The 26,542-nt window shown below is 39.4% G+C and overlaps 1 protein-coding gene across 1 annotated transcript in view; it reads left to right on the top strand.

Moving 5' to 3' along the window:
- The first annotated feature begins 1,128 nt into the window (after positions 1-1,128).
- The window catches only part of rasgrp3 (RAS guanyl releasing protein 3 (calcium and DAG-regulated)), a 47,949-nt gene continuing 22,535 nt past the window's right edge, over positions 1,129-26,542 (top strand). The window contains exon 1 of the mRNA XM_062429857.1: positions 1,129-1,235. The gene's annotated coding sequence lies outside the window, so the exon portion shown is untranslated. The remainder of the gene's footprint in view (positions 1,236-26,542) is intronic.

The raw sequence follows: 26,542 nt of genomic DNA on the forward strand, positions 1-26,542 counted from the left end.
GACCTTTAAGGTGGACCATCTATTCTCATTTTAGTGACAATCTGAGCTGCTTCCACACTGAGAGCGGAGAAATGTCTGGCTGCTGAGTCTCTGCTGAGTTTTGCTGCTGTGGTGCTCATACATTTGTTTTTGTTTTCTCTTTTAACAGAAATTGACTCGTATGAATATGAACTATTTAACTCATAAAATCCCTTTTTTGTGAGCATTATACACTCACCCCAACATATAAAAATGGCTCCTGACATTTCAAAATAAAACCAAATTCACCTGAAACTCTTCAATCCCACTATCAAACTGATGCTGGATGCTGTGTGGGCCATGTATGTAGGCTGCAGATACGGTGTAAGTGTAACTAGGGGTCTTGGCACCTAAATATGGTATTTGAACCAGTTGTGTAATGTTAACTGCAATTGTGGTATAAAATGATCTTCAAATGACAATAATATTGTTTATCACATTTATTTCTGGGACAATATATGTCCAACAATAGTAGTTATCATGACAGGCCTAATGGCAATCCATCCAAATAGTTACTGAGACCATTCCACAGTCAAATATTAAAATGTCTACTTTTCTGAGCACTTTGAGAACATATCATCCATGCTGACTTACAATCCATTCAGTTAAGGAAGATTATGTGATCAATAGCTATAGAAATAACCCTTGTGATGAGATTGTTTTGTCTGCTACTGATTACAGGGTCAAGAATGAACTTGTGGCAGCGCAAATTGTGACGTGTGTGTCTTGGAAGGAAAGTTGGGTGTAGTGTGAAAGTGTTAAATTCCTGCAAACCCATCTCAGTTTTCATTTCTCTATTTTTCCTCCTTGTCTGTCCGTCTCTCCTGCTCTGTCTGTCTCCTCCCCTCTGTCTCTATCTGTAGCAAGGCTACACACTGATATTTGCAGAGCCGTCCTGCACACCAACCTTTGTTTCCAGTAAACTCTGAATCTATTAATAGACTGTGTGTGTGTGTGTGTGTGTGTGTGTGTGTGTGTGTGTGTGTGTGTGTGTGTGTGTGTGCGTGTGCGTGTGCGTGTGTGTGTGTGTGTGTGTGTGTGTCAAAGACAGGGGGGGAGAGTGTTTGTAGAAGTTATTGGACGGACAGAGTTAACCCTCAGCACTTAAAGCAGGCTGTTGTGTATCACTGGCTGTACCTCTGAGTACACATAATACAGGATCATGATTTGCGTGGCAGAGGTCACCTGGCGGTAATGTTTGTGTGGATCAGAGAAAGGTAAGTGCATCCCTAAACACTGCTGTGTGTGTGTGTGTATGTGTGCGTCTGTATTTAGATGGTAATCTTCAAGCTCTGGTTTATTCTATTTTTACATATTTTGCCATAAAGCAGGTGATTTTGTGGGCTTTTTGAAAATGTTGCCTTCATTTTTGGTGTGTGTCTGCATTGCACTTTGCAGCAGGCAGTGGACACACTGTGTTAATGAAGTTGATGAAGTTTGTTCAATGGTGGCAACCACATATTGACCAAGAACAGCATCATTTACCAATGAAGCCAAAGGTATTTAGGTTAACAATAATCTAATCCCACTGATAATTACTGGGATTAACAGAAAAGGATCTCATCTCTGCTAAAACACTACTGTATTGTAATTATTATGTCTTTCTGCTGACACATTTAACACTGATGGAACAGTATAACTAAATATGTTTGCTTTGTTAAATACAACTACATTGTGTGTGTCACATATTTTGTTTTTCTAAAACTTCAAACTCTATTTGCAGATCTAAGTGCACAGCTGAGTCTTTGATGGAGTGTGTTTTGTCACTGTAGTTGTGGCATTTTGGTTTTCAGGAATGTTCATTTGTTACATGTGATCCTGAAATAAAAAACAACTGAATACATAATCATAATCAGTATAATTCAAGGTTCCATACCAACAGCGACATTTATGTGAGTGAGTGGTCAGGGTCAGGCCTCTTAACACCATGTCATTGTAGTGGATTGTATAATTACACAGTAAAGTGTATACCTCATTGGATGAAGGCCATGATAAGGCATGGTCGGGTTTTCCAATGAAACTAACTGAATGTGGTGAAGGTCCCTGACAGTGAAAAATGCAGATGGTGACACAGAGGTAGCACATGGCTACATGGTCTTACTCAGAGTAAATGAGTGGCTGGTTAAGATATAGTATATCTGGTGGAGACCAAAACTGAATAAAAAAAACGTTTGTCAGTTGGACAACAACATATCTCCAAGTAGATGCTAATGATACAGGTTGTTTCAGAAGCAGTTCCTTTTTTAGTTTAAAGCAGTTTTCTGCCCATTTGGAGTAATTTTCATTTAATCTGGCGGGTAAACTTTGTTTTGGGTGATAATTTGGGCTACCTTTTTACCATCTGGATGATTTCCACTGATAAAAGTTAGGCTATCAAACTTTTAAACAATGCTGTTTGAGGCTGTAGGGAGTGTGGAGTGGTCTCATGGTGTTTTATTATGGGGTGTGTGCAGTATGTGTTACGTACAATGTGCATTGTGTTTTACCATGTGGTCAGTGCAATTTAATGTTGTGATTGAATAAGCTGGTTCTGTTTTGTTCATATGTAGTTTGTTTTACTGTAACTGTTGAGGCATTTATGCGCGCAGCCTTTGAGTTTCTCTACGGGGATAATAAAATATATCATATATTCCAATAAAGCAGCCTCTCCTCATCTGAGTAGGACGAGACTAACACTGTCCTGAGTTCAGTAGGCTGGAACTGCCTTTGTGTCAATTATCGAAATTACCAGCTTCTAACTTGTAAATAGCACTCATGTAACAATGAATTTCAATTTTTTTTCTTAAAGCTCCGATATCCGACTAGGCACTTAAATTCCATGCTATGTACAGCTGTAGCTATAAACATATCTGCAGAAGGAAATGCCTCAGCTGTCCTTTGTGTTTAGTGCTAATTAGCAAATGTTTGCCTGCTAGCATGCTAAACTGCTGAAGATGGTAAACATTACCTGCTAAGTACCAGCATGTTAGCATACCCATATTAGCATTTAGCTCAAGCATTGCTGCAGTATGTGGAAGTACAGCTTCTCAGGGCGTACTCACACTAGGCAATCGTACCGTGCCCAAGCACGCTTGCCCCCTAAAATCCGGATTATTTGGCTAGTGTGAGTGCAATTGTACCGTGCTTGAGTACGGTACACTTCCCTGGTACGGTACGGTTGGAAGAGGTGTGCTTGAGCACGGTACACTTGGTCACGCATGCGTACTAGGGATTCATATTATAAAATAAGACATTTTAAATCCCGGGAAAAGAAGCCAATTTTCCAGGGAAATTGACGATTTTTAAAAGGCAACATTATCTGAGCCCTGGTCATTTCAAGCAACACTAAATGCAATGTGGAGACATTATGCATATATGGGTTCCCAATCCGACCATTTTTTGGGTATTATTTTATCATTAGTAAGGCAAAAGAAAGAGATTTATGTCCATCGACATTATAATGAAAAGGCTATAGGCTTAATATTAGTTTGCTTCCTGCGTGCTGCGTGAACTTCATTACATCTGCTGCACCGCTGCTACCACAATTATGAAATGTTAAGTTTATTGTCTGTGACTGTGACCCTCATAAAAGTAATATTTTACAAATCTACATTATATAAACTAACAAAATTTGTTAAAGTAAGTCATTTGGCGACAAGTCATTAAACTAAATCTTACTTTTACTGGCGTAAAGAGTTGAATCAGTACGTCTGCTTTTACTACAGTCTTTTTTATACAAGTATCTAGTACTGCATACTACACAGGCATGACTCAGAAGAACAAGCTTGCACTTTTTAATCATAGCGTGTTGTGTTAATTGATCAGCTGTGTTGTGTTTTACCGGCGCACAGCACGCAAACACATACCTGTGCATGTTTTATGAGAGTAAACTGTATATATGTTTTTGCGCAATGTGTTGGAGGCAACCGTACACTTGGGTTTGAGTAATGTGAGTGCGGGCCAGCGGGGGACAGGGGAGGGGGGACATCCGTGCTTCAGCACGGTACGGAACAACTGGCCCTAGTGTGAGTGCGCCCTCAGAGCTGCTAGCATGGCTGTAGACTAGTTTTAGGATTTGGTTTATTTTCCAAGATCTTTCTAGAACTGTCTCACCACCACAAACCCACTATTTGCATCCTAGATACCTCATGGGTTTGGTTCTTATATACAGTCAAGCTCAGTTCAGCCATCTAATGTCCCTTCTATCCACATACGTGCAGTTCAGCCTTCTTTATCTCTATCAACACCTCAAGTTCCTATCCAAATGCCACCAATCCCTTTGCCACCTGCCTCTTCATCCCATGTGCCTTCTCACTAAATATACCCCCAGTACCATCTCAAGTGGTCAGCAGAGCTCAAGTAGTCTATGGTCCTCAAAGTCAGTTGCCACCAGCTCAGGGGACTCCTACCATGGTAAGCAATACAACCTCCACCTATCCCTAAACCTCAAGTGTCATAGACCAGTTCACAGCCATCTGCTTACCGTCGAAGTAATGTAGCTTCATATCAGTTTCATCATGTTCCTCAGCAACCAATGCAGCAGCCTCAAGCCCAACACCTTGTGTCCCAGCCAGCTCCAGTTTCATATGCCCCACAGCTTTCTGGAGTTCCTCCTATTCCAACCTTCCTTTTGCCTGTGGTTCCACGAGTTCAAGATATCCATCTCAAGTTGAGGGACCTGAACCGTACAAATGTCATATCCTATTGGATCATATATGTCTCCCCTCTGCTTTCCTATGCCCATGACCCACAACCTTTCACCAAGGCACTGGCAGCCTAAGAGTGGACAGTGTGGTCAACCACATCAACTGGCCCTAAAGGAGATACAGACCATATTAAATCTCCCTAAAATGGCTCGTGAAGATGCTGAGGGGTGACAAAACTTTGCGGTTAGAGTTAAGAGTTAGAGTAAAGTCCTTTGTGTGCATGCTACAATCAGTCAAATCAGGAGTAGGTGCTGCAGATCTAGCCTGTGCATCACATGTTCAGTAACTGTTGAGTAAACCCCCTGTAGAGCTAGTTTCTAACTATGCCAGACATTCCCCCTCAGCCTCTTCTAATGCTCAATGTACCCTAGTGAACTTTTCTGCATGGTTGAGGGAGAAGCGGAATGTTAAGCAATTGCAGCACAAGCTAACGACTTTCAAATCGGCCTTCCCCAAATTCAAAGGAAAGATGCAATTCAAAGATTCAAGTTTCCATCAGCTACCATCCTCCATGGGGCTGACCAGACGTCTCCATGTAGACACACCGCATAAGGACATAAGTCACAACCCCAAATGAGGTATCCATGTACATACTGTCAGTCAACCTCCCATTACCTGCAAGAACTTAAAACTTAAGCACAGAAAAAGTAGTAAAATGTTTGAAGTAACAAAACAGATATTTGAAAATTTGATAGAACTCATCCACAAATCCACAAAGTGCATCACCCAAAGTACTACCTAAAGTAGTCTGAAGTAAGAGAAAGTAAAAGAAAGTAAGACTGAAGAAACTGGCCGTGGTTTAACTTAATTGCTGACCTCTGTTCTACAGTGATTGTATGTTGGGCTCTGAGCACCGTCACAATGAACCTGACATGTACTGTGCCAGAAGACATTCTGTTTAGACACTGAAACCTGCTCTGCTAACATGGTACTTTCACTACAAAGCATGTGTAGACACGATATAACCCCTTGAATGTCCACATTTACTTGTTAACTAATCCTTTAAGAAATCCTTAGAAAGTTTGGAACTTGGACCATTCATAGCCACACCGGGCACTCTAATTTGTGGATTCAATAAACTTTAACTAATTTGATCCTGACCTAAATGACTCACTGAATTCCACAGCATACGACACCTTACTGAAAATGTACGAGAGACAATAAGAGCTGGAGTTGAATTCTTTTTGTTCAGCCAGGCAGCAGGATGTGTAGTCAGTGTTTTTGTTTAGGCAGACATTTTTAGAAGCCCAGAGAGACAAAACAATGTGTGCAACGTCATTAGAGCGGAGTATGGGATGGGTTGACCCAACTCACACAAGAACAGAGCAACAATGCACACACACACACACACACACACACACACACACACACACACACACACACACACACACACACACACACACACACACACACACACACACACACACACACACACACACACACACACACACACACACACACACACACACACACACACACACACACCACTAATTGTGAAGTGGCGACATAAAATATTACTCAGAAATCTGAATCAGAATGACTCACTTCAACTTTGCTGGTTTGTAAGCATGTGTCTAACGGGGTATTTACTGGGTTAAATTATCTTGAATGTTGCTGGGGTTTGAGACAGGAAGACGCACAGAAACAAACACTAAACGTGCGCACAAGCATATTGTGATACATTTCCTGCTCTCTGCTCTTTTCCACTTTACCTTGTGTGGTCCCTATATTTAGCTCAGTGCAGGGAAACCAACCAACACAGGCAGGAAAACTAAGTTGGGAAAGAATTGAAGGAAGTCTACTGGCCATTTAGACAAACAACTCACACACTGGGATCAGCGCTGCCTGTACTGTATGGCCGAGAGAGACAAAGGGCTTCGGAATAGATAGAGGGGGCATCTAAAGAAAAGGGGATGGGAAATATTTCGATCCAGTACCGACGGCTGAGAGAGCTATGCTGGGTTTAGTAGCGGTCTTGAGGATCCGGGTGGATTTGGGTTTTGATGTGGATTTGAACGTACACAAGGTGGATCTATACATGAGCATGTTTTAAAAGGTGGATCCATGTGGTCTGTTGGTAGATCTTGGCAGACTGAAGGTCTCAGATGAGGTAAGGTGCATATGTAGTTGCCTAAATGTTTGTATGGGAATGTGCAACAACTTAAAGACTAAGATATAAGTCCGTAGTCTTTATCTTAATTAGTACCTAAAATATCCAGCTGATTTCATTCCTAAAGTGAATATTAATGTGCTGCAATAGAATATTGTGACAGTTTTGTGCTGGTTCTTTTGTTGCACTCATATCTGTCAGATATTAAGCAGGACAGTTGTTTTTGTCAGGACTTTAAAGGATAAGTTCGCAGTTTTTCCTGTTCATACTGACTATTAAAAGATCTCCTTCAAATGTGTTTTCAATGGAAGTGATGGAGGACAAAATCCACAGTTTGTCAACGCAGTCATTTAAAAGTAGATGATCAGCTTCTATGAGTCTTCATCAGTGTGAGTTAGTCATATCAAGTGATATCTGACACATTTACAGTCTTTTTAGCATCACATTCCCTCTTAGTGTTTCCCTGTTGAGCTGTGGTGGAAGTATAGTAACAAAAAGACTTTGGTACTAAAAACACTGTAATGTTGAAACATAGAAGACTTGATTTGACTCATTTGGACGGCTGAAGCTTCATATTAGCTTCAGATCAACTTTTAAATACATTTTTACACAGGAGGACTGTGGATTTAGTCCTCCATCACTTCCATTGTAAACACATTATGAAGGGAGCTTTCAATGTTGATTTAGGGACCTGACAGTTGTTTTGAGAAAGACTTTGACCTTTAAGGGTTGATTATAGTTGTATGTGCTTGATAGTTTTATGGTAATTGTATGTAATACATAAGAGTCTGTCATTTGTACAGTGTGATCCACTCTATTGCGTGGCAATCATTGCCTCCCGGATGAAGTAAAGGGACTAAAGGCCCTCAATTTGTAATGAGGGGATACTCTTGCTTGACTTAAATTACATATTAAAACATAGTCAGTGTATCATTTCACTAGTAATAATAATCTTCTTCTTCTATTGTTTGGTATTCCTGAACTAGCCTTGAAGCTATTGTAGTCTGGGGCTTGCACAGATTGCATCATGGTTGCTTGTAGGTTGTTTTTTTTCATATATATATATCTCACATCTCACACACACACACACTTTTCTCTCCTATGCTTTAAACTTTTATCTTTTGTCACATCTGCAACAGTCATTTAATCTGGACAATTCATTTCAACTTTCAGCAGTATGTTAAATCTTTATGTTGCTATTTTAATTCAGCACTTCAAGTAACAACAAAATAACTAAAGTTTCAAGTTCTGTTTTGAGGTCTGTCTAGCTTTCTCTCTCAATGTGTTTCCCCTCTAGGTAGCAGGTTACATAATAAGCACTTTTGTATTTCTTGTGTGTTTTTGGTGGAAACTGGAACACACACACACACACATGGTTTTTGAGCAGACTGCATGTTGCAACGTGCCACCCTGTGTCTTTAACTGCTCTAATGACCCCTGACCTTCCTTCTAGAGCCACCGACCAAACCACCACCAGGCCAAAGTGTCTCTCCGCATCACAAATGTCACAATCATATTGGCAGTTTGCCTACTCAGCACATTAATACTCCTCAGAGAAGCCTTTCCATCACGGACCCTCCATGACTTTTCTCCTCTCACCTCACCTTGGACAAAATGTCACGTTTGCATAAAAGATCTCTCATAATCTAATAGGCACATTGGGGTGATATTCCCTGATTAAATTTATGAACCCCCCCCCCCCCCCCCCTCCTGAAAAAAACCCAAAAACACTCAGAATGTGGCACATAGACCAATCTAAGTATTCATTTAAATGACATAACTTGAATCTTAAAGGCAACATCAAATCTTCTGGCTGCTTTACTGTGTGTATGACACTGCTGCATATTGTAATTCATCATTTCATTCAGCGCCAGTAACACCAGTATGACGACTTCAGGTCTTACAGGTTAACACGTGGATGGCTTTTGTGAAAACGTATGTAAAGCTCACAGCTTCCCTTCACTGTGGATATACATGCATTCATAATGAGCTGCTGCGGCGAAAGACACATGCGGCATCTGATTAGCATAATTATTTCATTGGTCGTCACCTAAGTAACTGCACAGAATACACTGAGGGTAATCTGACTCTGTATGAATGTATGAAACAGTTCCACCTGGCTGCAGTTTGTCCTAACCAGAGTGAAGTTACCACTGAGTTTAATAAAACAACCACACTGACTGCTGCAGTAACCGTTTCCCTGCTTTTTCTTCCTCTACATGTATCATGTTAGAATAGAATAGTGGAATAGTGACTGATGATGACTTTATCAGTGTTTCTAGGTTGTTCCAGATTTGCTGTTTTGTTTTTTTCTGAATATTCCTAAAACTGTTGTATGAGACCCAGCAGGCTAAAAAAGGGTCGTTTAATTCCCCTCCATGTTTTTGGAAGAGTCTCAGTGACATATACGGTTCCCTGTCTTTATTTGGAGGAGATTAGATACTGGCCCAGTGAACATTTTCGCATGGAAAGGGGTTTAAATCAAAAGTGCAAAAATCAAAACGTTTTTTCATTCATGTTGATTAAACATTCACATTTAGACCATATTTCACAGGGATTTGCAATAATGGCTTTCAACTGGGAAATTTAGATGCGGTTTCTTAGTTAGGTCCCAAAGTGACGAGCAGCATTGTAGAGGATGAAAAATGTCACTGTTGCAAATCCTGGTCTCAAACTCCAGTCTGCCTGACCATTCAGCCAAAGCTCCGCTCCAGCAGACACACAGACCTGCAGCTATAAATGCATCTGTGACACAGAGACAGACAACAGAGCAGAGCGGAGGAAAGGGACGGAGACAGTGATGTAACCTCGCTGCACTACGAGTCCTGACCTGCATGTGTTTTTAAAATATTTGTACAACATAGATATTTATAAAAAAAACATCATTTGTGCTTGGACAGTATTCGGATTTGGCTTCACCCCTACTACATAGTTCCATATTTATGACATTTTATATGAAATATTAAAAGAATTGAAATTATAACTTTGTATGGAGCACATTTCACCTACCAGTGCAACATGACTTCACACTAATCAACTGAACAAATTCTCATGATAATTAAATCAATTGGTGATTTGTGACACATTGATGTTGTAACTGCATTTTAGCTGGTTGATAAGATGTTGAAAGGAAGTTGAAATCCTGATTTGTGCTCACTGGGAAGCTCAAGACTCTTATTTTGAAAATCTGGGGTCCCTTGATTATATCAGATGCAGATTGACTCGGCTGCAGCTAAGAAGTGTCTCAGTGTGGCTCAGTGTACAATGTATCTGAACCATCTTTTAATGGTAAGGTATCCCTGGACTGTTAACAGTGTGCAAAAAACATCTGCATGTATTCATTACATTAGAAGCTTCTGACCTGTGTGCAGCAGTCTTTTTGGTTTCTGTTTATGTACTTTCACAATATAAAAATGTATAAAAGTTGTTATTAGATTTGATTGTTTTTTTGGAAGTGTTTCTAAAATAGGCTCAATTGTGTTTAAGAGCGCTGTATTGATTGATATGTGAAGAGGTTTGGCTCGGAGCTTCGGGCTCAGCTGCTTTTACAAGCGTCCCGTATCATGGCATTTTTAAGATAAAAAATAATGATTAATCGATAATTGATCGTTAATTTTCCCGATGATCGATCAAGAAAATGTATTCAAATGCCCATCCCTAGTGTTCACAGATGAAGAGGCAGTAATTGTACATCAGTGTATCAGCCTGTGGATCAGTGGGAATGTTTTGGTAACACAGTCCAAAAGGAAACTGGAGCGTGCAGGCTTTTCTTTCTCTGCTGAAGTTCAAATAGGTGTCTTGTGTGCTTTATTTTCATCTTTGTCACACTCTAAAAAAAGAGAGTAAGGCGTCTGTGATCACGCTCGGTAAACGAAGTGAAGCTTGTGTGCTCCGCTTCCAAGTGCCCTCACGCTGCAGAATGTCAAGAGGCTGTGTGGAGGGCTTCAGAGGGGAGCGGTGAAACAGTACACACACACACTGCACTGTTATTAATACACACATGAAATTTGTGTGTCAGAATCAGCTGATACACAAATCTGACTAACGGAGTGTTTACGGAAATATGTCCGTTAAAATGTATCTTTATGCTGGTTTGTATTTTAAAGCGTGGTGTGCTCCTGCGTGCACACCTGTGAGCACATGTCCGGGGATTAAATTGAGACGGCTTTTTACTGTCACTGACTGTGACCTGCTGGTGACATATCAGATGCACTTCACTGTGTCTGACCTGACTTGTCTGATGTCACTTTCTGCACGCACACACACTGGATGTCTACATTAGTTTGAGCTTATGTCCAGTCAGAGAGGAGCACTAAGCCGCACACAAACAGAGGGAGCGAGCACAGCGATATGATTAACTGCAGGTCCTTAAATAGACTTCATTAGATTATTTAAGTTTAACACATTTCAGTATCCCAGTGACTCGGCAGTTTGACATACCACAACCAATCCAAGTCCAGTGAGTTTGTTTTCAATAATTGAACCTATTTGTAAGTGTTTTAGTTGCTTATTATACATTATTTTATTATATTGGGGTGGGACACAGCACAAGAGCAATAAAACAGTAAACCAAAGAAATATTCTGGCAGAAAAACTATGTGACGGTGGTTTTAATCATTGGAGTGGAGTAAGTTATGGTAAACAGGTGTTTTCTTTGTAACTTGTGATATATTCATGTTATTTGTGAGTGCTCACAAACACAGATATTGGAGCTTTCTTGCCAAAATGCACATTGGGAGTTGTAGTTCATTTTTTAAACTAACTGACTATTAATTTTTATAAACACAGGCTTCAACTTTTGAAGAACGTTTCAATGGTTTATAGTTATAACACAGAGCTGTAGAATATGACTTGGATCCCTTTTAAATCCCTTTCATGGGAAAATGGGGATTTTAACTTCCAGAACCAGCAGCTCTCACTCTGCAGCTCTCTCTTTCCCTGAAGAAATTCCACAGTGAAGCTAAAAAAAAAAAAGTATTATCCACTGTCTGCCAACAATCTCACAATGCAATGCACCACATTTTATGTGCAACGTGAAAATGACTGATTACACCTGACAGATTATTGCTCAGTACTGAGTGTACTACTGAGTGTTATATAGGGCGAGAATGAGTGAAGAGACTGAGCTTGTGTACACTGTCTTTGACATTTTAATACACTGTTAAAAACATGAACTTGATTTTATAGCTCATAATATACTACTGGGAATCGAAATACAAAGTAGTTATAGTGTTTGCCTGCAAAAAGCTTCATAATTTGACTTTCTATGTAGGTTTTTTTTTGTTTTGTTTTTTACTTTATCTTTTAACTGGCAGAAGGATTTTATTGATCGCATGCTGGGATTTCACATTTAGCCTGTGGAAGCTTGCACAAACGCTTTGGGAGCTAACTGTTTACTAGCACACCTGGGAGCACCAGTACTGGGTCAAGACAAGCTACAACCCATCATCAGCATACCCGAAGCCCAAATAGCCAAATTTCTGCAGTAAGTTCTTGTGCTTGGCGGCTTTTCTGCGGTTCACCTGTTCTAATACTGTATCAACACTGCAGGTCGGAGCTGCTGCCTTCCCTGTTAACAGCTTCTACCAACCACAACTAGTCAGTTAACTATTACTCTGCACTTTTAGTCCTTTACTAGCCTATTTTTTTTTGTATGTCCCAGTTACACATCTATGACTAATGGCTTCCCTCATCTCTTTGCTGGACTGTGTCAGCTGGATGGGCAGAGGTTGAGCAGTATTACACACCTACTAGCTTTAACATCCAGCTGGATAATAAATACTAGAACAATGCGCCCGTTAACTGAAATATATGCATAGTTTTTTAAGATAAGATAACACATCATGACACACCACTGTTTAATAAAGTCAATATATATTGATGATGTGATTTCTGAAAAATGTTTATATAGGCTATGACACACAGACTAAATTGTAATATAGTGGAGCCAATGCATGAAAAGGTTAAGCTTTACATGCATAATCACATTGTGAAGTATGATCTAGTTGCTAATGAAAACAGTCATATGTTAAAAACAAAAATCTAAGTAATAATTTCTATGTCTTGGTAAGGATGGGTTATGATAGAGGAAAATACTCATTACCTCAGAAAAATGTAATATTTTATGCAAGTATTGTCTGAAAAAATATATTTCCCCTTGTTTTAACCGGTGTTACACCAACATCTGTGACCGTCAGAAATGGTGACCTGTGTTGCTGTCTCTGCTGAAGAAGTTGTTTATATTATTATATTATTTACATCCCACCCTAATCTAATAGACAGTTGAAAAGGAAATGTGTTGATTGTTGATATATATACTTTAGTTTATAGATATAGTGATTGTTTACTTTGCGGCTTCGCTGTTTAGTAGTATCTCGTAAAAAATGAAGATCAACAATAATTGTACTTCCAGCATCATCCAACTACCAAAAAAATACTACCGCCAGAAGTGTGTGTGTGTGTGTGTGTGTGTGTGTGTGTGTGTGTGTGTGTGTGTGTGTGTGTGTGTGTGTGTGTGTGTGTGTATTCGTGCTAACAACAAGTTATTATTTAACTCTGGTACAAAAATGATCTTAACCCTGAGACAAAGAGGAACATAATATGTGAATTCATGTCGCGGAAGGATAATTACATGTAAGGCTGTATGGGCGAGCAACTAACAAACTGTAGCATTAGCATTAGCATTAGCTACTGTGTGGATTGTGTTTTGTGGTTTCTTACCTGACTTCTCTGGAGTTTCACCACCTTGCGTTAATGTCATGCAGCGTTTGGCGACATTGCGAGTATTTTCCAACAGTTATTTGCTCTTGTTAGGCATGTTGAAAATGTTCGTCACCGTGGATAAATGTCGCCTCTCATTGTCTCTCTCCTCCCGTCCTTCACGCCCCTATGTAGGCCTACGGCGTCTCTACGCATATATGTCAGGGGGTTGGTGAAAGGTGAAGGACAGACGGAATGACGAACATCCTGCTCTCCAATTATAGTAGTAGGATATATCATCCAGGACTTGTTCGACTTTCCATCTCTTTTCGGCTGAGGAGTCCCGCAGCCCGCTGTAGCCTCCGGGCGCTCCTCCGTGTCAGGGCGCCGCTCCACACAGTAGTTCAGACCAGCTGAGAAAAGCTCCTTCGTAGGTCGCTTCAGCAGCACAGTTTCCACAGCTGGCTTTAATTAGCTTGTGTAGCATTATGCCTTTGTTTACATCACAATTTAACCTATTTTAGAATCCTCTGTCTATGTATATAAATGACAGCATACACACCGGGTGGTCATATTTTTAGCTAACAATTTGTATTTCGCCGTTCTAAACACTCTACCTGCCGGTCAGTTCTGGTCTTCTTCAGCAGAGGGACTACTTTCACTGCCCCGCCACTAGCAGACTCACTAGCTCCACCCTGTGGCCTACCGCCCTCAACCGTTTACAGCTCCCCACAAACAACAGCTCCAGTTCCCATTCAGACAATAATAACTATCAGGACCACCTCTCACTCATGGCATCAGTTCTCCCCATTAAGACTATAGTGTGGAATAGACTGACTGCTCCTCTTTCATCACTAAGCAGGTCAACAAAAATAATCTTCGATACATAAGCATCAGCCAATGCTTCTCCATTTACTATAGCCTTGACTTAGGTTGACTAATGACCTTTTTAATGACTGCTGATGATGGGATGTGTTGTGTCCTTTTTGTCTTGGACCTTACTGCTGCCTTTAATACTGTTGACCATATCATACTGATAGACAGGTTGAGGGATTGGGTAGGATTAAATGGCACAGCCTTAGATTGGTTTTCTTTATATCTGTTAAACAGGAGGTTCTGTGTCCCAATTAATGGTCATATGACATCTTTTCCTCCTGTCAAGTATGGTGTCCCACAGGGGTCAATTTTTGGACCAATTTTATTTTCCTTGTACATGCTCCCCTTTGGACTTATTATTTACTTATATTACTTTAAAGCTCTTCGTGGCCTGGCCATATTTTATATGACCATACAAACCTGTTTATAGCCTGAGATCCTTGAGCAAAGGTCATTTAGTTGTTGACGAAACAAAACTGAAAACTAGAGGTGGCGGAGCTTTCTTTGTCAGAGACCTAAAAGTCTGGAACGAGCTGCCTGAGGAAATTAGGTCAGTGACTTCTTTTAAGATTTTATTTGATTTCTCATTAACTTCCTGAAACACTGATGTCTAGATTGTTATGGATTTTATGAATCTTACTGCTTGTCCCTTTGCTGGTGACTTTAAGTGTACAGGTTTACTTAGATGTTTACTCTTTGTAAAGCATATACAGCAGATACCAGTCTTCATCCTTTAACCTAACCTGCTCTGCTCTTCAAAAATTAATAGTGCCAGTTGTTTGTATTTTACTTTTTTTTATAATGGTAGAGAAAAACATTATTTTAAATACTGACTTCATGCCTGAAGCTGAGCAATGTGCTTTACAGTCAAACAAGTCTATTAAATATTCATACTGCCTACTGGAACAGCGCACACATGAAAATGCAAGGTTAAAGCATTATGTTGCAGATTATAAAACACCTTGTCCCTCAAGACTCAACATGTTTTAGTATTCATACTATCTCACAGGATACATCTGTTATGCAAAGAGGTTGAAATGCATTTTGTGAGACTTACTGTTAAGAAAGAAGATTTAAAATATATATTATTAACAGCAGCAACAGTGCCTTGGGTTCAGCTGGTTGCCCCAATCAACAGAAATGAGCCACTGTATACTGTTCTGCTCGGGGGGGCACATGACCATAGTGGAAATATATGAAGTTATGTAGTAGAGTTGCAACTAACATTTATTTTAATTACTGAAGAATCTGTCAATCATCATTTCTTTGATTGTCTTTATTGTCATTAATAATATTCCTGAAAACCATAAAGAAATGTTAATCACTTCCCGGAGTCCATGGTGACATCTTCAAATTGGTTGGTTTTGTCCAATCAACAGTGTCTAAAGAGATTCCGATTTTAATGAAATAAACAGGATAAAGTAGAAAGAGAATCAGGCACCCATCACTTTGAAACAGACTGGTGGGTGTGCTTTGTGGCACCTGTAACCACACCCCAACTATATTGTTAGAGGGTCCTGGAGTACACCTGTACATCATTGCAGCAACGTTAGAAGTGAAGCCTGGAGGCAAGATAAACAAACATTTCAGGGGTTATTAATTTCAAACCCAAGGTAATTATTAACATGCTGCAACCTGTATTAGACAATGTAGCTAAACAGAAAAAACTAACACACAGTGAATGTAATAATAAATATAAAGGCAGGTGGACAGTGCTGATAACAGCAGGAGAGCTCAAGTCCACTGTTGGTTTCCTAACTTTAAAAGCTAAATCACAGACTCATTCACACTCAATAGGGTACATCTTATTTAGCCCATTTTCTATTACTTGTTGTCTCTATCGATTGATCCTTTTCGCATCAGACATAGAATATATATAGAAAAATCTATATTCTCTCTATATATAGGGCACTGTGGTTTTATATTTAATACCATAACTACTATTTTGGTGGTGTAAATAGTCTCTAGTGCCCCAAATTCACAACTGAAAATAGTCCCCAACAATTTACACCCTTATAAATGACATTTGATGAAAACTACAGTGCCCAGCTGAAACATGACATGCCTATATTTTTATTAACAAATGGGAAATCAGAATGTACTGAGAGATGGAATAACACATTGTTGGTTTTGTTCTTTTCTTGGAATTTGTAGACCAAAACAAAAATATAGAAATGCCTGCCTTTCATTGGTGTGATATATATTGACACGTTGACCTCTCCAGGGTTTTCATACTGGAGTTCTTGTAAGCTGTGATAGATTTCAGGAACATGAAAAGCAGTTAAGCAGATAATAACTAAGTAGCTATGCATTGAAATGTGCTCAGAGGCTGACCCCCTTTGAGATTTACTTTGATAATGTGTGTGAACATAACTTTTCTTTTTTTTCATGCATGCCACTAGTCATCCAAGAATATCCTCGGTTCCAGTATTATCTCAGTTCAGTGGACACATATTGCTACAGTTGGATGTTATGTAGAAACTCTCAACACAGCTCACTGTCCTTCAAAGTCTTGTGTATATAGTTCCCACATTCTTCACAGTGTCAGCTGGTCATTTTTTTAAAACTACAAAGACACAGTTTGGGAATGTCTATCAGAGTTCTATTCTAACCGAACCCCTTGAATCAATTAAACAATTGGAATCTAACTTGTACCACCTGAGGCCAACAGCTGTAATAGAATGGTCATTTTTGGTATTTCATTCTTCAGAGTACTAGAGCTCACCAAACTAGACATATAAGAACAATTATAAGAATGGAGTCTGTACATGAAGTTAAGAAATCGGTGTATTATGGATGTGTAATTTGTGCCAAGCAAGTCTAACTTTTCTACATTCTCTAAATGACTTCTCTTAATCAGCCACACACAGCATCAAGTTTCATTTGATATATTATTCCGGTATGATTGTTTAAACCTATTCTATGATGCCGACGCCAACATTTAAAGCAGCATCAATTTTTGGCCACTTGGGGGCATCACTGAGACTTTAATCAACAGATATTGATTAGTGCACCTAATGAATTAAAGCTGCAACCAAATTAAAAAACATGCAGCCTTTTTTTCAGTAGTCATTGCTGCCCTACCACAGCAACTAGTCATACTAGTTGTAAGTAGAAAAATGAGATCACCTTAAAACTAAGATAAATAATTTTGTTATTTTTTACTTTGTTACTCATCTGCATATTTTGGTGCCCTTTTACCTCCCAAACTCACCAAAAGGGCACACTAAAAGATGACAGACATTACTGGGGTTAAGTAGATATTGTTTAATTATCTATACTTGTACTATGTGTTTATAATGCTACAAATAGAACTCATTAGAAGCTAATGAAGCACAGTGGATGGGATTAACCAGACTGTAGAGGTTATGTACTCACTGATGAAACAGGACATACGAGTTGCCGTGAGAACGCACATGCGCACACACAGCATAGACACGGAGGCCATCTGCTTAAGCCGTCCTGCCAGCTGTCTGAACCCAAGGTCGATGTAACATCTGTCTGCAGCAGTAGACTAAACATGAGTCTAACCTGTCTAGTTTGCTCTGACTGTCAGATTCATTCTAAACACCGCTACCTGTTTAGTGTGCTCTCTGCTCTCACGTGCATCCCAGTGAGAACAACAGTCAGTTTTAGATTGTTCTATTCAGGCAGCTATATTAGAACTTTACATATGTTTTAACAGGAGGGATTAGGTTACAGTACAGGCAAGTGTACAGTTAAGGCATGATCTGCTGAGGCTTACATCTGTGTTACAGCTGGTGTAATTGAAGCATTAGTATGATTACCATACATTTAACATGTGGTTGCCTAAAAATAGAAAGAGACATTTGGTTTACTACTGAGAACTACCCATTTTGGCATAAATAATTATCTTTTTATCAGATAAAATTGTCTATTAAATAAACATATATATCCGCAAAAAAGGAAACTGACTTTCTTTAGTCACTACAGAACTTTCTAGAAATAAAAAAATAAAAAAATCTGATATTAAAGCTGCTCTAATCAATATTTAATGGATCAAATCATTATATGCAAGGTGAAATGTGTCACTAGTAGTAACTACAGATATCAATCAATGTTTCCCTTAGAGGTTAGTGAAGTGATAAATGAAGAACAGAGCTAAAAAGGAGAGCGAATATTGGAATTGCAGGCTGCTAATGACACACACAACTCCTAATGAATTGTAATGTTATTCTATGTGTGCTGGATTTAAGTTAATTTTAGCCCACTGAAACTAAAAACTATAAATCGGATCAATTTGAATGAAGGAGAAAAAAAATGCTGATAGGGTCTTTAGGAACACATTTCTGTCAATTTTATTTCAATTAAAAAATGTTATTGTCATATTTTTGTGGCGTTTCCGCTGTCCAAGTGTGCAGGTTAAAATGTAAGCCTGTAGTGATGTAGTAGATTAAGGCAAGGTTGTGTTATCAGTGGAAGGTTTGTGTGTGTGTGTGTGTGTGTGTGTGTGTGTGTGTGTGTGTGTGTGTGTGTGTGTGTGTGTGTGTGTGTGTGTGTGTGTGTGTGTGTGTGTGTGTGTGTGTGTGTGTGTGTGTGTGCGCGCGCGTGTGTGTGTGTGTGCGCGTGTGTGTGCAGACACTTGTTTTTGCTACCTTGTGGGGACAGTGTCTTGTTGGGACCAGTAGTTCTCATAGGTACCAAAGCATGATCCTAATGTGCCAAAGCATCCTGGTTAAGGTTAGGGGTAAGGTGTGAATTGATTATGATTATGATTAGGGTTAGGGTTTGGCTGTGCATGTGTGTGTGTGGGTGTGTGTGGCAATGCAAGGTCCTAACAAGGATAGCTGAGCAGGTTTGTGTGTGTGTGTGTGTGTGTCTGTGTCTGTGTGTGTGGGTTAGGTCACATGGCAGGACTGCTGCTGCTCCAGGCTGCTGTGTTTACCAACAAGAGGAGGAGGAGGAGGTCATAGCGTAGTATACGCTCTACCATGGGAGTCTCTCTGCTTGACAGCCAGTAGCAGCCTGCAGCATCTAACAGCAGTTACTGTTATCTCAGTAAGGGGATTGCTTTGGAGCCTGGATGGTTGCTGGTACGCTGCTGTTTAGGGGGTAAGATTGCCTGTTAAATGTATAATAAATACTGTGTAATATAGACTGTGTAGTTTGTAATTGCTAGTTTCTGTGACAATATGTAAAGGTTTGTTGTTTTGCAATAGAACTGGATATGAGTTTAATGTTTTAGCGAGTACTTTTTTAGCTATTGCTTCATTTTGTATCATTAAGGATGTCAGTGTTGGGCTGCAGCAGTGTGTGTGGTGACAAGTACAAATCAAAGATGACATTTTATTACAGTTAAGTCCTTTAAACCTGATTTTAAACTGGGTTTTTTTTTTCCAGACCGTGATGTGTGGCAGGGATGTAAGAGCAGTGTATTGTGTGTGTGTGTGTGTGTGTGCAGGTGAACATCTTTGCGTTTGTGTTATCCTGCGTCTGTCTGACCGTGCATCTGTGTGTGTGTGTGTGTGTATGTGTGCACACCTATGAGCAGTGTATGTCACTGGTCTATGCATAAGCACACAATGACGCATCGGCAAACCAGAGGCAGAGACACAGTGACCCATTGTGGAGGCAGAAAAGCACAAGTCATGCTAAAGGGCACAGCTGACTGTAACATGCACAGCCGAGCCGTGAAATCAAAAGGAAGAAAAACTTAAGAATCCGTTAGTGTGCGTAACCCGTAGCAATCGACATATAACGCATTAATGTTCGACACACCGTGAAAGCAGTGTGATGTCCACACAAGACGACGTGAAAGGGGAATACTTCGAAAGTTTCAGAATGGCCTGTTTGTTGTTAGTGAGGCATCTCTGCGTCACACTGTGGAGACTAGAAGTAGCAAACGGCATCGAGCGTCCGTGCCTAAACGGTAGATATTTTTCTGTAATGACTGTCTTTTTATTTTTATTGATGGGTTTATGTCAAAGTTGACTTTTATCGATGCACTAACCTACATTTCAAAAACATACTAACTTCGGAAGCCTTTTATGACAAGTCGAAGACCGCACTGATGAGACTGATTCAAGATCAAGATCAATGGTTGAATCAGCCTGAGCTAGTAGCAAGTAGAAATTAGCCATCCTTATCACTCTGAATTGAAATGACCGGCAAGAACAGGCAATCACTGCTGTGGTATATTGTGAAATGATGAAATATATAGTGCTGGTGAGGATTTTGAACATCTGTATGGGTTTACTACCACACTACAAAGGCATAAAGGTTATAAAAACTTTAATATATCGGTCAGCCGATGTTGTCAGCCGATATTGACTTATCAAAGATATATCGGTACTGATGGATACGTTGTCCGATATGTGCTGATATTGTTCTTTTATTTTCTAAAGTTATATAGGCAGCATTTTATGTATATTTGACCATTATCGGTCGGGCCCTACTTTAAATTACCTGTATGTGTGGATGAGAGTTTGAAAGTGTTTGACAGTCTGTATTATGATGTACCCTCCTCCTGAACAGGATTCTGTTTCCAGACTGAGGGGACGTAATCGAAACTTAAAGTAATCTCAAACTACCTAGAGACAAATCCTGCCGTTATTTCCTGCTGACCGCACCGCACCACTGGACTTTGCAGCAACCGATAGACAGAAATAACTCCCTGAATTAGATGCACTTTATGCCTCTGCAGTCAAGCAAATAGGTCAGATGTATAACTTTTGGACCGGTTATGTAACATTCCATCTCCTTCAGAAGTAGTCATTGGAATCTGTCATTATCTTGGCATCCTTCTGTCTTTCGCTTGCTTTTCGTTAGCAACATTATTAAAGTGTGAGTCAGGCTGGGGAGACGTTGACGAGAAGGGTTTACCCTCCCGGGTGCATGACTGTATTGAGCAAATTTCAACTGCTTATTAGATGACCATAAATCACAATTTTAGCCTTAGGGTGGTATTAGAGAAAAGGTCATAGTGCCCATATGACAGAGGACTCCGAATAAGATAATCAATTATGCTCGACTGTCATGTTAGTCTGCAACGTCCCACATCTGTCAGGTTGGTGCTCTATCAAGCTGATATTATGAAGTCTGAGTTAAATTTTAAAATAAGTATTTTTAACTTGATTTTGATTTAGTTTTACGTTGTTATACAAAAAAGTACCTAAAGTATCTCATTTGTACCTCACTCTCATTAGTAAATATCAACCTGACACTCAATTTAGGATAAGTAGGTATAAATAACAGATGGAAAATGTATTAAGAGCTGTCTCCATGCTTTTAAAAACAGATTTAAAAATATGTGTCAGATTTACAACTCCTCTTGCATGGCACTATATACTTGCATAGGTCAAGTATAGCACCTTATATATAAACTATAGTACCAGGGCCACAAACCAGAATTGGCTGAGCAACCCCCGACCTTGGCTGTTACTTGTCACATGGCTAAACAAGGATTTAAAGAGGAGGCAACCAGTGGATTCACCAAGGCAATGTCATAATAGAGATAAATCCCTTAGTAGCACCCAGCAATGCCAGTAGATTAAGATTATAGATAAGATTAGGTTTCAAGAAGAAATGGTAAACACAGTCAGTTGTTCAAGACACTATCCATGCTACCCTGCTGCTTGCTCGTTTACTTATGCTGTATCTCAAATCTCATACATCTGTACTCACACTTAATATTTTGAGTGCATTAGTGCCTTCACACTTTAGTATGGAAATATGCAGTGCACTATTAATACTCGGATGGTCAAAAAGTTGAGTTTGGAACAATACGCCACTATACTGTTGTCACATATAAACCCTCAGTAGGTTTATTGGGTTAATTTAGCAGTCTGTACAATGACATAGTACTGCAAACAATAATGCGAATGCTAACACTATGGACAATAAGCACAATGGCCATGTTTGATTTGAGACAACACTAACCTATTTAAATTTACTACATAAGAAAATACAGATTGTACACAGTGTACTAACAGAAGTGCACTAACAGAAGTATGTGATTTGAGACACAGCATTTAAGCAGCCAACCTTTTGTAATTATCCTCACGAAAGCCTGAATACAATATTCACTTTATGTTCTCTTCCAGTCATCACTACTGCACACAATCCTACAGCTTTACTCTGGTCTACAGGATATACAATCAAGAGTTCCATTCCATTAACAACCATGTAATTGCTCATGGCTGTACTATGGATCTCTAATCAGCAATAAAATGAAATGATTTTTTAAATGAATCTCACCACAAGCAAGACAAACTGTGGTCAAGGCCAGTAACTTCCTATTGGTTTGTACACCTGTCACAAGTGTATGTCTACTTGTACGTCAGTAGGGACGTCCTCATCTGATCTACAAGAATGTTTTCAGAGCTGATCAAGACTTATTTCAATCATTTGTATTTGAGATACTGATCAGGGTTAGGGTTAGGGTTAGGGTTAGGTTCTAATGCTTTAGTTATTTTAGCTCATGACTAGGTGCTGTTTCTAAAACAAGAATACAAAGCAACATAGGCCATGTGGTGTGCTGTTATGCTGCTGTTCTGTCAGTTGGTCCGCAAACAACTTTGACTGAAATAACAGACTCAGATATCTCAACAACTATTGGATGGACTAACACCTTTAGTGTCATTATTTACTCAAGGTTTTAATGCATCTAATACTTTGGTTCATGAACAAATGCTTGCAAAGCTAATGATATTGCCATCAGCCTCAGCTGTAATATGTATTAAGGGGGAAATTAGCAAATGTTAGCATGCTAACAGGCCAAACTAAGATGGTGAACATGGTAATCATTACACCTGCTAAACATCAGCAAGTTAGCATTGGGTCACCCCTCACAGAATGGACCTCCCTGAACTGACTTTATGCGGGTTAGGATGTCTGCTTTTAGCATGCTGATTTTAGCATTATGCTTTCAACACACAGTCTTGCGGAGCTGCAAGTATGTCTGTAGTATATTAAGGCCTATTTTAATCGTGCACCTTTATTCAAGTGCAAAGCAGTGGATCTTGAGTCCAAAGACCTGGTTCAGGTATGTGCAGGATCCCAAAGTGCCTTTTTTAACAGTTGCCATCTATCTACTGAAGGATGGACTCTCTCTATGTCTGTATGTCCTTTGCTATCTCTTGAATTGTTAATCTGAGTCACTCCACACTTGACAGGTGTATTGCTGGGGGACAACGGAGCGCCATGTCAAATTTGGTGCAATATGGACATGCTGCGTTATTCATTTGAATAAACTCTGAATGAACAAGTGATCACTTGCTGACTGCTCAATTAAACTGCCCAAGAGAGAAGAATGAGTGCACACACGAGAAAAAAACAGAGGCAGAGGCAATAAAACTAGCCAACAGGAGTGTAGATACGTTTCAGCAGGCAGCAGCAGAATCAAGCATCAGAAGACCATAAACTGTTCAACCACTGTTTAGTCTCACTAGTGAAGAATCTATTTGAATTAAAACCATTTGATTAATTAAGTTTATATTGTTTTAAATGATACATTTAATTGATACATTTATATGTGGTTGTATGTGGTGTGTGTTCCTTATATTTAGTTTTACACATTAACATATAAAAGGTTGCAAAATATTAGGAACAGTTTTCAATTTTTATGTACTTCAGTACACCACCACGCAGAGCTGTTGTTTTGGATTACATTAGACTGCACAGGTGTTCCTAATGAAGTGCTCCGTGAGAGTATTTTGAAGAGTTATTTGACCTTTCAGTCGTTGGGGTAGTTCATGTTATTCAAGTAGATAGGAATTTCATTTTTATTAGAACAGATCTATTCAGCTGACAGGCATATCCTAACTTCATTAAATGGTTTCACTGACTTTAATATACTTGAAGTATACAAGGACAGTTGTGTGTGAAAATATATGAAATTGTACATACATTTATACAATGAAAATTTTAAATCGTAATTTGTATCAGCAGATACTTAACCTTAGTCTTATATCAGAAACATTGGTGGGTAAGGCAGAGATCATTCAAAAGTGTGAGTGAGTTATTTGCTGAGAGAGGTCAACAAGTTGTGCTGGAAAGTACGTCAGCACCAGTCTTTTGCTTTCTATTTTGGTTAGCCATCTGTATGCTGATACACTATTCAAGGCAGCACAGCCAGTGCATGGTGATTGGTTGCCCTGTGAAGCTGAGAAAAAATGACGGCATGGAGCTTTAGAGAGAAAAAAGGTCACCCGTTCATGCAATTGAAAACCGCAATAGCCAATGATCATAAATCTTACAATGACAAAGTCAGTGTATTATTGGTGTGCTGACGCAGATGAGGGGACTCATCTGACTCGCTGTTTCGGTCACCACTGCAGTGTCAGCAAAGACAGATGAGAGAGAGAGAGAGAGAGAGAGAGAGAGAGAGAGAGAGAGAGAGAGAGAGAGAGAGAGAGAGAGAGAGAGAGAGAGAGAGGATCCCTTCAGAACACTGACATGAGATTATTATGCACTACCGTGAACTTAAAGATATTCTTTTCCAGTTGGCAAAGGGCGATAGACATTTTAACATTTATTCAGTTACTTTTCATTTTTAGGGGTAGGGATAAAATGACTATTTTCTATGAAGCAATTTTAATATCTCTCAGCTCATTCTTTTGGTTTTATGGCCCCCAACTTTACTGTTTTGCTTCACTCTCACGGCTCTCATCAACCTTGTTACCAGCAGCCAGCTCTTTTTGGTGATAAAGCTGTGATGAACCCACTCTATGGCAAATGTCCAGCACCAGACAGCAGGCAGAGTTTAGCTGGATGCTGGATGAGTAAGTAGGCAACTGTTAGGGCTTGCTCCACTGCCCTAAGTGGCCAACACCAACAACAAAAAAAATTGAATTCAGCTTTAAATAAGTCTGTTAGCTAACAAAATGAAAGATATTCACCTAGTCAGAAATGTCCTACACATATGCACTTTCATTTCTACAAGGCTTTAATTAAACCCATAGATTCAGAAGCACAGGAACTCTCAAATATTCGATCATATATTGTAACTGTGGCTATTTTAGGATTCTCCTACAATTGTTTGTAACTAACTCTATGACCATTCTCCATCAGCAGCATAATCCACATTTATCTAAATATTCCTGAAATGAAATGATAGAATCGTTCCTGAAGAAGTCATAGTCTGTTTCAAGATTCAAGAAGAATATTGTCATATGCGTAGTAAAAAAACAAGGAGGTTCAGACAATGTAATGCTCTCCCTTACACACAATAACACTATGCATATGGCAATAAACTTCTTGAATCTTGAATCTACTAAAATCATCAGTCACAGTAGGAATTGCCTCATCTAAGCATAGTCCCTTTTAACATCATATTCATGTACACATGAGTTACGTCCAGTCAAGGAACAATGCCGTCATTCATTCAACTGTGTACACACGAACACACACACACACACACACACACACACACACACACACACACACACACACACACACAACATGCATGTGTGATGTTAGCGCAAGCGTCACAAAATAAATTAGCTGTCGGCCAGTGACGTCTTGTTTGCCCCACCGGCCTCACCAAGGTGATGGCAGCTGATGACATACTTAACCATTAACAACATCAATGTCAATTGAGCAGCCTGAACGATGTGATCCTACGACACAGATATTACAAACGGCCTAGTTCCTCAACAAACCACAGGATTAAATCAAGTGTGAGTTTGAAACTTTTTTTATTGAGATTAGATTTTTAATCCTGTTTTGTCAGATATACTTTTAATCCAGTATTGTATTTTAAAGGTGTTGTATGTAGAAAGTCAAAGCTCTTGTAGTGTAGAGAACTTTATTAATAGACCAACTTGTTTTGGCTTGCGACCTTCATCAGGGCCATATGATGTCATATTTAACGTGTTGCATTTTGGGGAGATTTTAGGGACAATTAAATGTTAGAAGACAGTGATTAATAAGACTTGATGTACAAATTGTCAAGTAGCTGACCAGGTACAATGATAACACATTCTCTCACCTGCATATTTTGACACGTCAAATCAGGAAAAGCACTGATGCACTTAACAGTATTAGTGATGGCTGACTCCCATTTAGTTTTATTCAAATTCATGACCGTAATAATGTTTTTGGGTTGTTGTTTATTTTAGATTTCTTTTTGGCATTTTTTCCAGAGAGATGGATATAGCATGCAACAAAGGTCCCTGGCTGGAATCAAACCAGG

The sequence above is a fragment of the Scomber scombrus genome, chromosome 12 (assembly GCF_963691925.1).
Source record: "Scomber scombrus chromosome 12, fScoSco1.1, whole genome shotgun sequence".
NCBI lineage: Eukaryota > Metazoa > Chordata > Actinopteri > Scombriformes > Scombridae > Scomber > Scomber scombrus.